Raw genomic sequence first — 12,657 nt, forward strand, 5'->3', positions numbered from 1 at the left:
CCCACAGTGCTCTCTCACTCCTTCTCTCTCTCTCCCTTTCATGAAAATACCCATGCTGAGGGCAGGTCACCTTAACCTCAGGCTCAGCGTGAGCTCCACTTAGCCCCTTGTGAGTGAGGCCTAGGCTCTGTTTTTTTAACTCCTCGTCCTCAATAACAAAATCACCCACTGGTTTGCCATCAGTCAAGCATTTACCATCCATTTAGGTGGCGTAGGGTAAAGGGGGAAAGGGCAAATGAGGAAGAAATAAAAATCAGTAAAACTGCTAGAGATTGGATCTTGAAGATAGGACTATGCTTGTGCACATGTCCTGCAGGCTACATCCTTCGTATGTCTGGTCTGTCGGCTAAATTGGAAAAGTTTTAGCCTCAACAAATTACTCATACACAAGCACGCCATTGAGACACCTGTCATCCTCGACAAAAAGCCCTTCAGTGAGGGTCCAGGCGGCAGCTGGCTGATTAATCACCTGGCAGAAGATGTTTCTAGAAGCTTCCGGCGCTGAATCTCTCTGCATTAAACACGACTGATGCAGCTACACGGCCAGGCTAACACACTCACTGAGCCACACGTGGGACGCTCAAATATGAGTGGGCATCAATTTTCATTGCAAAACTATAGAGGCCTTTGCTCTGGGAGGGGGCTTTGAAGAGCTCAGTTAATGCTTCTGTGCATGTTGGGAGGCTGTAGGAGTATCATCAAAAGCTCTAGTTTGGCAGAGCGTAGACCAACAGAGGGCTTTTACGCTGAGTGCTTTGGAGTGTCTGTTTTATTATCTATCTGTAAAGTCTAGGTGTTGGTGTAGGAGTCATGGTTTGCAGAGGTGGAAAGTAACGAAATACATTTACTCATGTTACTGTATTGAATAGTTTTTCTGTGTATTTTGTATTTTTTAAGTAGTTTATAAAATCGGTATTTTAAATTTTACTTGATTACATTTTGAGTGAAGTATTGTACTTAGCTACATCAAAAATCCCATCCGTTACTTGAGTAAAAAAAAAGACTAACGAAAACTGAAAGGGAGAAAAAAAAATCGCGCCCTAAACCACTAGCCTAGTGATAATGATCAGCATGTAGCCTACAACAGGACATGAATCAAGCTGGCACCATGCAGTCTTTCTGAAAGTGATGGAGACTGGATCACGAAATGCATCAGATTAGCCTAACCTATGAAAGTGTATTTTCCGCTATTCCAATCGGTTGTCTGAGTTCGTTTAAGCACTAATGATTGCGGAGATATTTAAGCAAACACCATGGGATTTCGTGTTTTGACGTTTGTACTCACCTTTCTTTGGAAAGAAGTTTATTAGCAGTTGTTTCCCCTCATTTTGATGTCTCTCTTTTCCCCTGTTTTGGCCTTTGTTTTTAGTAACCTGAATTGGCTTTCTTGGAGAAAGACAATGCACCAGCAGCAAAACAATTAACGGTCCACTACTAGCGATGCTCGACTAAATAAACAAAAGATAGACTACCTTATGAATCGTGCAGGCGGACTACACCATTTAGCTCTTTAGCAAGGGAGAGTGAGAGTGACCTTACACAGTTTTCACTATGTTTTGTATACAAAATCCAGTCAGTCAAACTTTAAATTTTGTCTGACATTTATGTTGACATTTAATTTGGATGTTAAAATATTCAGGTAAAATAAATATATGGTGGAAATAAGTATTGAACGCTTATTTTTTTCCCAGTAATTAGCCTAAACTTCCAGTGAGTCTATTCGAAATGTTCACCACACATTATATTAACACACATATAAAAAATCCAAACATAAGAGTTTTGTGTATTAAAGTGGAATGACACAGGAAAAAAGTATTGAACGTGCCTACTGAAATTTCTTCAATACTTGGTGGAAAAGCCTTTGTTTGTAAAGAGAGCTTCAAGACATTTCCTGTATGACAAAACTTATTGGTCGCAGTATCAGGTCTGATTTTGGCCCATTGTTCTAAACAGATTCCAGGGGTCCCTCTTGTGAATCCTGATCTTTAGTTACTTCCAGAACTATTTAATTGAATTGGCTGCCTTCAAGTCTTTCTGGAGCTTTCTCCGAGTGGTCCTTGGCTCTTGGAATTGACTATCCTTCTGACTCCCTGGTCAGAAATATTACGAGGAGATCCTGTGCATGGCCGGTTGATGATGCAGTGATGTTTCTTCCACTTGCAGATAATGGCTCCCATGCTGCTTACTGGAAGATTCTGATGTTTTGAAATGCATCTGTAACCAGTTTCATTGATAAGTTTTGCAACAATAAGGTTGCAAAGGTCTTGGGAGAGCTTTTTGCTTTTATCCATCATGAAATGTTTCTTGTGTGACACCTTGGTAATGAAAAACCTTTTTATAGCCAATCAATATGTAGGCTACTAACCAAGCTTATATTAATTTGCACAGATAGAAAGGATAACTACTCTCTATACAGATTCCAGCACGTTCCTTCCCTTTCCTTGCCTTAGTGCTTTTTCTTAGCGTGTTTAATACTTTTCCCCTGTGTTATTCCACTTCATTACATGACTCTACTTATGGAGTTGTTTGGATTTTTTATGTGTGGATTACCTGAGTTATTACTAATGCCTGGTGAAAATGTTGTGCCCCCTGTATTCCACTTTTCACGGGCCCTCTCCTCCATTGGGGCCCTATACTTCCCACTTTCCCCCCCAGTATGACGCCCTTTAATCTGCTGAACCTTCTGCTCGTTTCCAAATATAAAAAAAAACTCTCTGCAACTCAATATTGGCCTGCCTGCCTCAGCTGCCTGTGAGGGGCTTTTCAGTTGTGCTGGATTACTGTTCACTGCAAAGCGACCCAAGGATGAGTGCAACTAACTTTGAAAATCAACTACTGCTCAAACTTAAAGGAGAACTCTGGTGATTTTTCACATAGATCTCCATTTCTCAACGTCCTTTTCAGGCAAGTACCTCCACTCGGCGGCCATATTGCAACACTTTTTGGGCACTTATCGTGCATCTATTTCAGCAGAAATGCGTGTGTGTAAGGCTTCACGACACCAATCTTGCTCCAGCAGCCAGATCACAACAGATGATTGGCACGATGTCTTCACAGCACACCACATGATTGGCTCAATGTATTTTACAACACACCACATGATTCGCTCAATGTATTCACATGTCGACGTTTTGCCGCGGAAGGGTTGTGATATGTGTAGACATATGATGTGTAGACAACTGCCATATTGGCGTTACAAACTAACCCCATGCATTACTATGGAGGATTTTTTGAGTGCTGTATCTCCTCATTAGAAAGTCTTTGGTAAAACTAGTTGTTCTGTTACCCCCCCCCCCCCAAAAAAAAAAGTAACTAAGTAACTTTTACTTAAAGTACATTTTAAATGAACTACTTTTTACTTTTACTTGAGTACATTTTCAGATCTGTATTTTAACTTGTACTTAAGTAATATTTCATCAAGGTATTGGTACTTTTACTTGAGTACAATATTTTCATACTTTTTCCACCTCTGATGGTTTGTAATAACACACAACATGAACAGTGAAAAAACACTAATAAAAACAGAAAGAAAGTAGTGAATGTGCGCCACAAATAGCCTTGTGGTTGCATCATATGCTATACAGTAGAGAGAGATTTTGGGTGCATTTGCTGAGGATTCTGGCAGGCCCTGATGAAGTCTGAAAGGACCCCAATGAGGTCTGTTTGCGAATCATCAAAAACCCAGGAACATGTTTTTTCTTTGGAATTGAGTAAACAACTGCATTGAGTAAGCAACTGAATTCAGTAAACAACTGCATTTAAACCCTTCATTTACAAGAAAGATGTGTTTTCTGCACTTATAATATGCACTAAATATGTTATTATAAGACTTTTTAATGCACCAATTTAAGTTTAATTTCATGCTTATGGGTTATGGGCGTCAATGGGATCCAGACGTTCAAATTTGCTAACAGGTTGGTTTGGGATCATCCAGGCTGCTTCTTGGCTCTGTACATGTACTCATGCTGTTGCTATTTTCCTCTTGAGCCACTAGTAGCAGCGGAGAAAAGCATTATGAACATAATGATATGTAGCAATATGAAGCGTCTTCTCACCAAGACATACATTTCAACATTTTGGGCCCTTTTTCACGTTCTCATATTCTGTGCCTATCCAGGGTTTCGTTTTGTCTCATGACATGGTAATTTATGGCCTTTCCTGCAGGTCAAATGCACAAACTTGTGCAATTTCTCTCACAAAATCACAATCCCTCTAGTGATGCACAAAAACCTTTTTAATTAGCCAACACACATTCGCCCTGCCAATCAACACGTTTCTCGCTCAGAGGCGATTCTACAGTCTGTGGGGGCCCTAAGCAAAAATTCGTAGGGGGCCCTACCAACCAGGGTTCATCACCAATATGTTAGGCTGAAAAATAATCTGACATGAAAAACCTTGTTATTTTGAAAATATAAATGTAGCCTAAAGAATGAAAAATGTATAAATAACTAAAAGATAATACAGTAAATTACTTTAAAAACCTTTTTCCAAAATATAAAGTTTTATTGGGGTCCTACCCAAAATTAGTCATTCATTTATATTGATGAACTCTGTTTTCCCTCCTCTCCCCTTTCAATATTGTGAATAGTAAATGTGGGCACTACAACATGAGGCACTAGGCTACAATAATGGCATTGATGGACAGTTTAACACGGAGCCTGGGTTTATTCTAATTACTTCTTTGGATAAAGTCTAGGCCTATCTTACTTTTATTCTTAAATAGGCTACTTGGTTGGCCCATCTCCTGACAATGTTACAATGCTTACAGTAGGCTAGAAGCGAGAAGCAAACTACAGGAGTTGAAGCTGGGAGCAGAGGCGCACCTTGTCAATAGGCAAACCAAGCAACTGCTTGGAGCCCCGAGCCGCTAGGGGGCCCCCGACCTGGTCTCAGCGCGTTTGCCGGTGGGTCAAGCGAGAATTTCGTCCATAGAGATTGAATGATGTATTTTGCGTGCTCCTACCCTATTGTACAAACAGTACGTGCATATGTAGGCCCTATGCTATGGCCTTATGAACAGCGGATCTGTGTTCAAAAAAGTTCAAAGAATCCGCACATATTTAGGCAACTGTGGTAAACGTCAATCGAGGGTGCAGTCGGATTTTGGCATTTAGCCTACTCAATGAAGTTATAGTAGGCTAATGTTAATTGGCAGAAAGATTGAACATGGTTTGCTACATCTATACGACAGTAGGCCTAAACTTCAGCTAGCTAGCGGCAGTTACAACTAGTTAAGCAAGGAGCCGATTGACGCAAAGTGCGTCAAAAACACACACCCTTTCTTCTTTGTTACATTGCTCCGGAACTGTTCATTGCAGCGAGAAACTTGTATTGCGTGACAGAGCAGAAGTGGGGCTTTCCAACGAGACTACGCACTTGTCTGTACGATCAAGTATGAAAAGAAAATAATTAAATTAAATCAAATAGCATCATATTTACAGTCTATACTTCTCTAATACGTTCACCTGCTCACCCTACTCTCGTTTGAATTACTCGCAAACCCGTGATCGCATAGAGAGGCGATTCTAGAGTCTGTGGGGGCCCCAAGCAAAAATTCCAAGGGGGCCCTACCGACAAGTGTTATCACCATTATGTTATATCACCATTAGGTTATTATGTTAAATAATAAAAATACAAAAAGCGTATAAAAATTCTTATATTTTGACATGTATCTCAAAAATATTATTTTCATAATGATTCTCTACAACATATTTTTACTGCATTGCCATGAACAAAGTAGATGCAAAAAAGGGGTTTCTTTGTTGAACAAATTGGGATGCAATGTGAGCCTTGAATTGGATGCCATGAAGGAATTTGCTAGGATCTCCAAACCGGATTATGAACATGCTTTGCCATAGACTAGAGAAACACACGATAGCGTTGGATTAGGCTATAAACATGCTTTGCCACAAAAACAGACAAAAAATCGTAAACGTGGGGTAAGTCCAGCTATATGAAGTTATTATTTTGCTGTCACTTCGTTTGTTTTATAACCCAGAAGGATGTACTTGATATCAAATGATAGCTCTGTGTCTCCTCTTTCATCTGACGTGCGTGGTATATCTATCCGATCACGGGTCCGCGAGTAATTCAAACGAGTTATGGGTGTGCAGCGTTGGTTTGTGTACATGACGTTATTATTTTGCAGTCACTTCGTCTGTTTTTATAAGCCAAAAGGATCGACATTCATGGTACCAATGGATAGCCCTGTGTCTCCTCTTTCATCTGATATGCTTGCTATATCATATATATTTTGTGGCAAAGCATGTTTATAATCCAACGCTATAGTGTGTTTCTCTAGTCTATGGCAAAGCATGTTCATAATCCGGTTTGGAGATCCTAGCAAATTCCTTCATGGCATCCAATTCAAGGCTCACATTGCATCCCAATTTGTTCAACAAAGAAACCCCTTTTTTGCCTCTACTTTGTTCATGGCAATGCAGTAAAAATATGTTGTAGAGAATCATTATGAGTGCATACACCATGCACTCAAAATAATATTTTTGAGATACATGTCAAAATATAAGAATTTTTATACGCTTTTTGTATTTTTATTATTTAACATAATAACCTAATGGTGATATAACATAATGGTGATAACACTTGTCGGTAGGGCCCCCTTGGAATTTTTGCTTGGGGCCCCCACAGACTCTAGAATCGCCTCTGGCTGGGAGAAAAGCTGGGCCTATAAAGAGAAATGGAAAGAAAATGCTGCATTCATCTTAGCCGGTTTCACAATGCAAAGCCTGTGTATCTGATATGCAACAACGCTGTCACTGTTTGAAAAGACTATCATAACGCACTACAAAACGCAGCGGCACCTTCAAGGTGGCCTAACTGCTCCAAACAGAAGCACAAAAGCGCATTATTGAAGTGCTGGCCCAGGGCTATGCACAGCTAGCAGGATAAAGTGCGTTCTGGTGTTCTTTCTCATATTTGTTTAAGCACCTACTCGCAGTTTAATTGGTGAATAGCCTATGTAAATAGATATTGTATAATAAAAGATTAAACAAATAATTTCAGAGGCGGGCCAGCTTTGGCTGCCTGTTGCCGACCCATGTCGTAGCCTAGGCTAAATTTGAGGTGTTTCAGTGATATTTTCGACTGAGCCGACAGGTAGTTTTTAAAAAAAAAAGAGTTCAGAACTGCATTAGTGTTCATGACTACAGAAGGAAGGCAGATTAGAAAGTGTCTGTGTCAGTTTGAGGACAAGAAATGGTGCATCAAAGGGTCAAAATATTACCAGCCAAAAAGAGAATCGTTGATAGGAGAACAAGTGACGGTGTAAAATTAAAAATCTTTGGCGGCACGCGATTAAAAAAAAATCAACGCGTTATAGCCTACTTGGTCCGTAGCCAAATCGCATCGCAATTGACGCATTATTGCTGACAGCCCTAATAATATAACATTAACATCTAATTAACATGTAACTGTCGCTAGCTAGCTTAAGTTTATTGTCATATAGATGTAGCAACACTGTAAAACCTAACAGTGTATCTTACTAGTCAAACTAAGTTAAGAGTAATCAAAAACAGCAGAAATTTGAAATGACTTAAATGTCGAAAGTATGTTTAACTCATTAGGGGACTGGTTGTGAGAATAACTTAAACAAATAAAGTTTACATTTTTGTTTCATTCAAATTTGAGTAGGAAACAATTGATTGAAATGAGTGAAGTTCTTCTGCCTCCGCATACGTGATCCGTGCATCAACCAATCAGATTGCCTATGCCAAAGCTTTCAACAGGGAGAAATATTCCAACATGGCGGCCATCTTGAAAAACAACGGTAGATGATAATGTTTGTGTAGTATTTGAAGTTCGGCTTTTTACGATTAGACTTTATTTATGAGATGAGAAACCGCTATTGCTTAGTCCATAAATCCTGTTATTATTACAGTAAAGTCTGTAGGAGGCGAGTTTTACGACGTGTGTCCCAGCCGGTCCCAGCTCACTAATACCAGAGACGGTTGATAAAGCGAGACGATTCACAGAAGGGTTCTTCCTGTTCCCCTATGACGTAGGGTTCACTAGCGCCACGCCTTTTTAGGAGACTAGCGAGAGATTCTTTACACTGTGGCCCTATGGAAGAAATCATTTTTTCTCGGATTATGCCCCAGCCCTTAATTATACAGCTCGAGATTGGGCATTTTAATGCATTTTCTGTAATTCACATGTGTTCCTTACATTCTGACATCGACATGGCGTTTTTCAGATGAACAGTTAATGAGAAAAACGACTTTGTTTGCCACTTGTCTGTCTGTTTCTGTAACCCACTGGCACGCGATCTACTAAGTAGCCGAAGGATCTCTGGAATAAGTTACCGTTGCTTACCACTTCGATGTTGATGACTCAATCGCGAAAATGGATTGCGTTCAAATAGGCTGTATAGCAGACGGCCATACACATAAACTAGGGCAGTGGTTTCTCAACCTTTTTTCAGTGATGTACCCCCCTGTGAAATATTTTTTCAGCCAAGTAGCCTTCCCCCTAACCAGCGCAAAGCATTTTTGGTTGAGAAAAAAAAGATTTAAAACAGAGCACTGTGCCATCAGTGTCTAATTTATTAAACTTTGGAACTAATAAACACATACAAAATTCAAACATTTGGATAGTAATCCATGACTACATTTATTGCAAATTATTTGTATATTTTAAAATCTCACGTAGGCCTACCCCCATTTGAGAACCACTGTACTATAGTATTGCATATTATTGTTTAACAAGTAGGTCATATCACATAATAATCTGGACAGCCAGGGGTGCGTTTCCCAAAACCATAGTTTGCATTGTAACCAACAAAGTAGCTAACTTAGTTAGCAACTATAGTTATGGGAAACGTGCCCCTGGTTAACAAGTTGCTAACTAGCACACCTAACCAGACGTCTGCTTTCTCAATTAGCCTTACCTCTGATGTTTGATAAAGTAGCGCCAATCGATGTATCCCACAGCGCCGCCACACGGCCATATCTTTAGGCCTACTACCCACGCAAATTACAATGGAAATACACCACTTATTTTTTCATTGACATAAGGCTAAAAATATGATGAACACTGGCATTTCTCTTTCAGATACCATATTATTGAACTAGTAGAAGAAAGAGGTAGCTTGTTAATATAAGGAGTGCCGACTTGTCCATCCGATCCAAACAAGTAAACCTGAGGAAAGGAGGGTATAAAGTGTGTGAGGCTAACTTTGAATGGTATGGTTTTATTTGAAATTCACATTTTCAACAAATCCCACAATTTAACACCTGCATACATAGCCACATTCTGCAGTCTACCCACAAGGAAAAGAATAGCACAACTGCCCTAAACCCCCTCCATCAACTGCCAGTAGATGTGTCCTGCATTGAGTGGTAGTTAAGCATTTACAAAACTAAATACTGTTATTGTCTTTGAATTAACTAACATCCTGAATGGAGTGTAGGAAAGCAGGATCTCTTCGTTTGGTTGGATGAAGGTTGAAGTCATATGGCCAGCATTTACAGCACCTAAAACAGAGACAACACCACGCAAAGTAAAAAAACAAAACATCATGAATTACAATTATGTTCTTATGTTCTTGAAATTAAGTTACTACACCTGCACATTGCTTTGCTTAATATGATCCTTCATACTATAAATGCTGTGATAACACAATAGGACTGAAGACTATGATACAGCTGGAGAGGCTGCCAAGTTAGGCAAATACTACGACTGACTTCTTTGAGGCCATGAACAGGCTTTTTGATGTCTTAAATTCACGGTATAAATGTCCATTCAAATCCCCTACTCCAGTTTTAGCATCAGTCAAATTGTGATTACAGCACTTGATTACAAACACAAACACTTACTTCTCAGGCGCATCTCTGACCCCAATCCATGGCGTCGTCCTATAGGACCACAAAGCAGACATCAGATCCACCATCTTACGGAGAGCCTTCAGTGGATTGAGTCTTGGACCTTCAGGTTGCTAGAGAACAATACATATAGTGCAGCAATCATTCTCAGTGTGTTAACTAATGTTGAATAATAGATCTTTTTTTCCATACAGAGGGAAGTTTAAATCTAGTTACAGAGTTTCATAGTGACAGGCTGTTGGTCGAAACATGTTGGCCAATGCAGCCAAAAAGGCTTTTCCTTTGGAGTGCCTTTTGTAGAATTAGTTTCAACTTTATTTTGGTAGTGTTTCATGAAGTCTTCAGGTCTGATTGTTAGTAGCCTATATGAAATTATATTTGATATGTTTAACTTTGAAAGTCTGTAACTTGTATAGGGCAATTCCACGCAAAACTGTCACATCCATAATGCCAACTAAATACCATGGCATTGTGTTGGTGTTATGGATGTTACAGTTTTGCGTGGAATTGCCCTATACATTTGAATGGCCACAAGAGCGGACAGTTACAGAACACAGTACATAGCATTGACTTATCCTCTGAATAACACAGGTTCAAGTTCATTCCTCCCTGTCATCGCGGGTTCATCCTCACCATCCATAGCGTCCTGCTCGTCCAACAACTGGGGAGAGAATTAGCAAACATGACGTTCATTTTAGTGCTGCTTGATAAGGGTGTGCAAGACCATCCGAGAAAAACTACTCACAACTGATGTAACGTTATTCAACACAATCGTTGAGCGCCACCCTGACTACACATTTGCCATCAGAGACAAACTTAATACAAAAATATGTAATGTGCAGGATCGGGGCAGAGATCAGTAGAGAAAATCGTCGCGTCATCAAGGACAGACAGAGAATATGGCGTAAAACTAAATGTTTCACTAGCTGCTACGCTAGGCGGATAATAAAATTCAGTGCACCAACAACTGTGTACATACGGTAGCTACTCATTTTTTACTAGCAACTAAACACATTTCAAAACTGCTAAATCAATGTCGCTTGCAGTAGATCTGATCCACAAGCTATAGTGATGCCGATTTAGGTAGAGCAAATATCAGGTTCGTAAATTATCTTTGTAGCCTAACTACCAAATTAATCTGGTAGCTAGTGCCTCAGCTAGCTCTGCTATCGGTATCAGATGGTTAGCTAGCTAACGTCAACTAACGTTACTCCTCAATGAGCTAATAATAATAATGTTATTACCTAAACTCCGCAGACATTTTACTACATAGATAACTCGTTACACTGACACAGACTAATCACAAATACCTTGCCACATTTCAAACTGCCACTTACCTGGAAATCAGACCGCATCTTGCCACGACGATGTACCAAATTCAGTCACCCAGGCCAGCTCCAGTTGGTCACAGCAAGAGAGAGGCGCGAAAATGAAAAATATTTGACGTTTTCATCAACGAGGTAGCGTCAGCGCATTCTGACCACGCCTTTTTAGGAGGCAGGAACTGTGTACAATTCCATTCCATTGTAGAAGCCTGTGCTGCTTTATCTTTGTATATTAAGGATCTTTGCTAGTGATGGGTAAATGAAGCCTCGAGCGCTACTCGGCACATTTCCCTAATGTGCCGAGTAATGTGTCGAAGCTTCGAAACATGGAAGATAAGGAAAACACAGCGACATCTGGTGGTTTGCATAAAGCCCCGCAGTCACGGACTAGTGAAAAGAATGCCTACAACGTTCAACACAATGCCAAAGCTTCGAAATGTTCTCATTCATTACATTAAAAGTGTTGCAAGAAATGTGCATTTCTGTTTGTCTCAATTCAATACAATAAAATACGATTAGGCAACATAATCCCGTCACTCGTTATCACGTGAAGATTGGTGTTTCCGTGGAGGCGTGAAATCATGTTATCCCAGTCAATGATCCAATCGGTCTCCCATCCACTTAACGACCGCAGTAGACACTACTTAGCTTCTGAACCAGGATGAAGTATTATCAACCTCAACACGCTATGGACGAGAGTGAAAAGGAAACGACCACGCGCCTAATTAAACCAAACCCTACCTGACATAGTTTGACGTTTCATGAATCAAACTTTCAATAAAAGGAAAATATGTCAGCCATTATTGTTAGGCCTACATCGAAATTATTAGCCTGTATTGCTTTTAAATGACATGATTGAAGTTGAGACAAGATTGCAACGCAGACACGTTTTAATGTCATTGTTCTAAATGGCAAAGCTTTAGGCTAGGCCTAGGCTATTTCTTCTTTATTTTTATATGTGCATGATATTATGGATTATGGACATTTTCCGGAAAGAAAAGAACGTAAATTCACAAACAGAATAAGCATCCTATATAAATCAGGGCTACCCACAAATTTCGCCTGGCTCTTGCAATACAACACAACTCATTCCGACACTAGAGCGGGTGCCCTGGTTCGCGAAATTCAAAGCCTTTGAATCAGATTCCGAAGCAGTCACGTGGCTGTGTGTCCCAAACGAAGCTTCAGACGTCACACTCACAAACCGAGGCCTCGTTTGTCATCAGTCACGTGATTTTTATGGAAACGACACAAGCCTCGAACCGGGGCTTCATCTGGCACGCCCCTTTCTGCTCGACACAAGCTCCGAAGCCTCGCTTCATTGGGCACATCACTAATCTTTGCTAATACCATTGTGTTGGCGTTCAGCTGTCAATCTAAAACGTTGTAGAGGTTTTGCACTGATTGGAGCTGGGCCGTACGGTAAGAGTCCCTCCCCATCCCCGTGAGATATCAACGTTGGTTCATCGCTGAAGACGCCAGAGACTGTCCTG

The 12,657-nt window shown here is 40.3% G+C and overlaps 1 long non-coding RNA gene across 6 annotated transcripts; it reads right to left on the minus strand.

Annotated features, from left to right (window-relative positions):
* Positions 1-9,188: 9,188 nt before the first annotated feature.
* Positions 9,189-11,404, minus strand: LOC143140241 (uncharacterized). 6 transcript variants are annotated; one of them, XR_012990599.1, is made up of 4 exons: positions 11,177-11,404; positions 10,473-10,500; positions 9,834-9,952; positions 9,189-9,491 (listed from the first exon to the last, which is right to left on the minus strand). It is a non-coding gene; the product is annotated as an uncharacterized LOC143140241 (long non-coding RNA). The 6 variants fall into 6 exon arrangements; XR_012990597.1 differs by having other exon boundaries at positions 10,585-11,404; XR_012990598.1 differs by having other exon boundaries at positions 9,834-10,500.
* Between the last annotated feature and the right edge of the window lie 1,253 nt (positions 11,405-12,657).

The sequence above is a fragment of the Alosa pseudoharengus genome, unplaced genomic scaffold (genome assembly GCF_046254945.1).
Source record: "Alosa pseudoharengus isolate Yale_2024_CS ecotype anadromous, Long Island Sound unplaced genomic scaffold, YU_APseudo_1.1 YU_APseudo_1.1_scf_23, whole genome shotgun sequence".
Lineage (NCBI taxonomy): Eukaryota > Metazoa > Chordata > Actinopteri > Clupeiformes > Clupeidae > Alosa > Alosa pseudoharengus.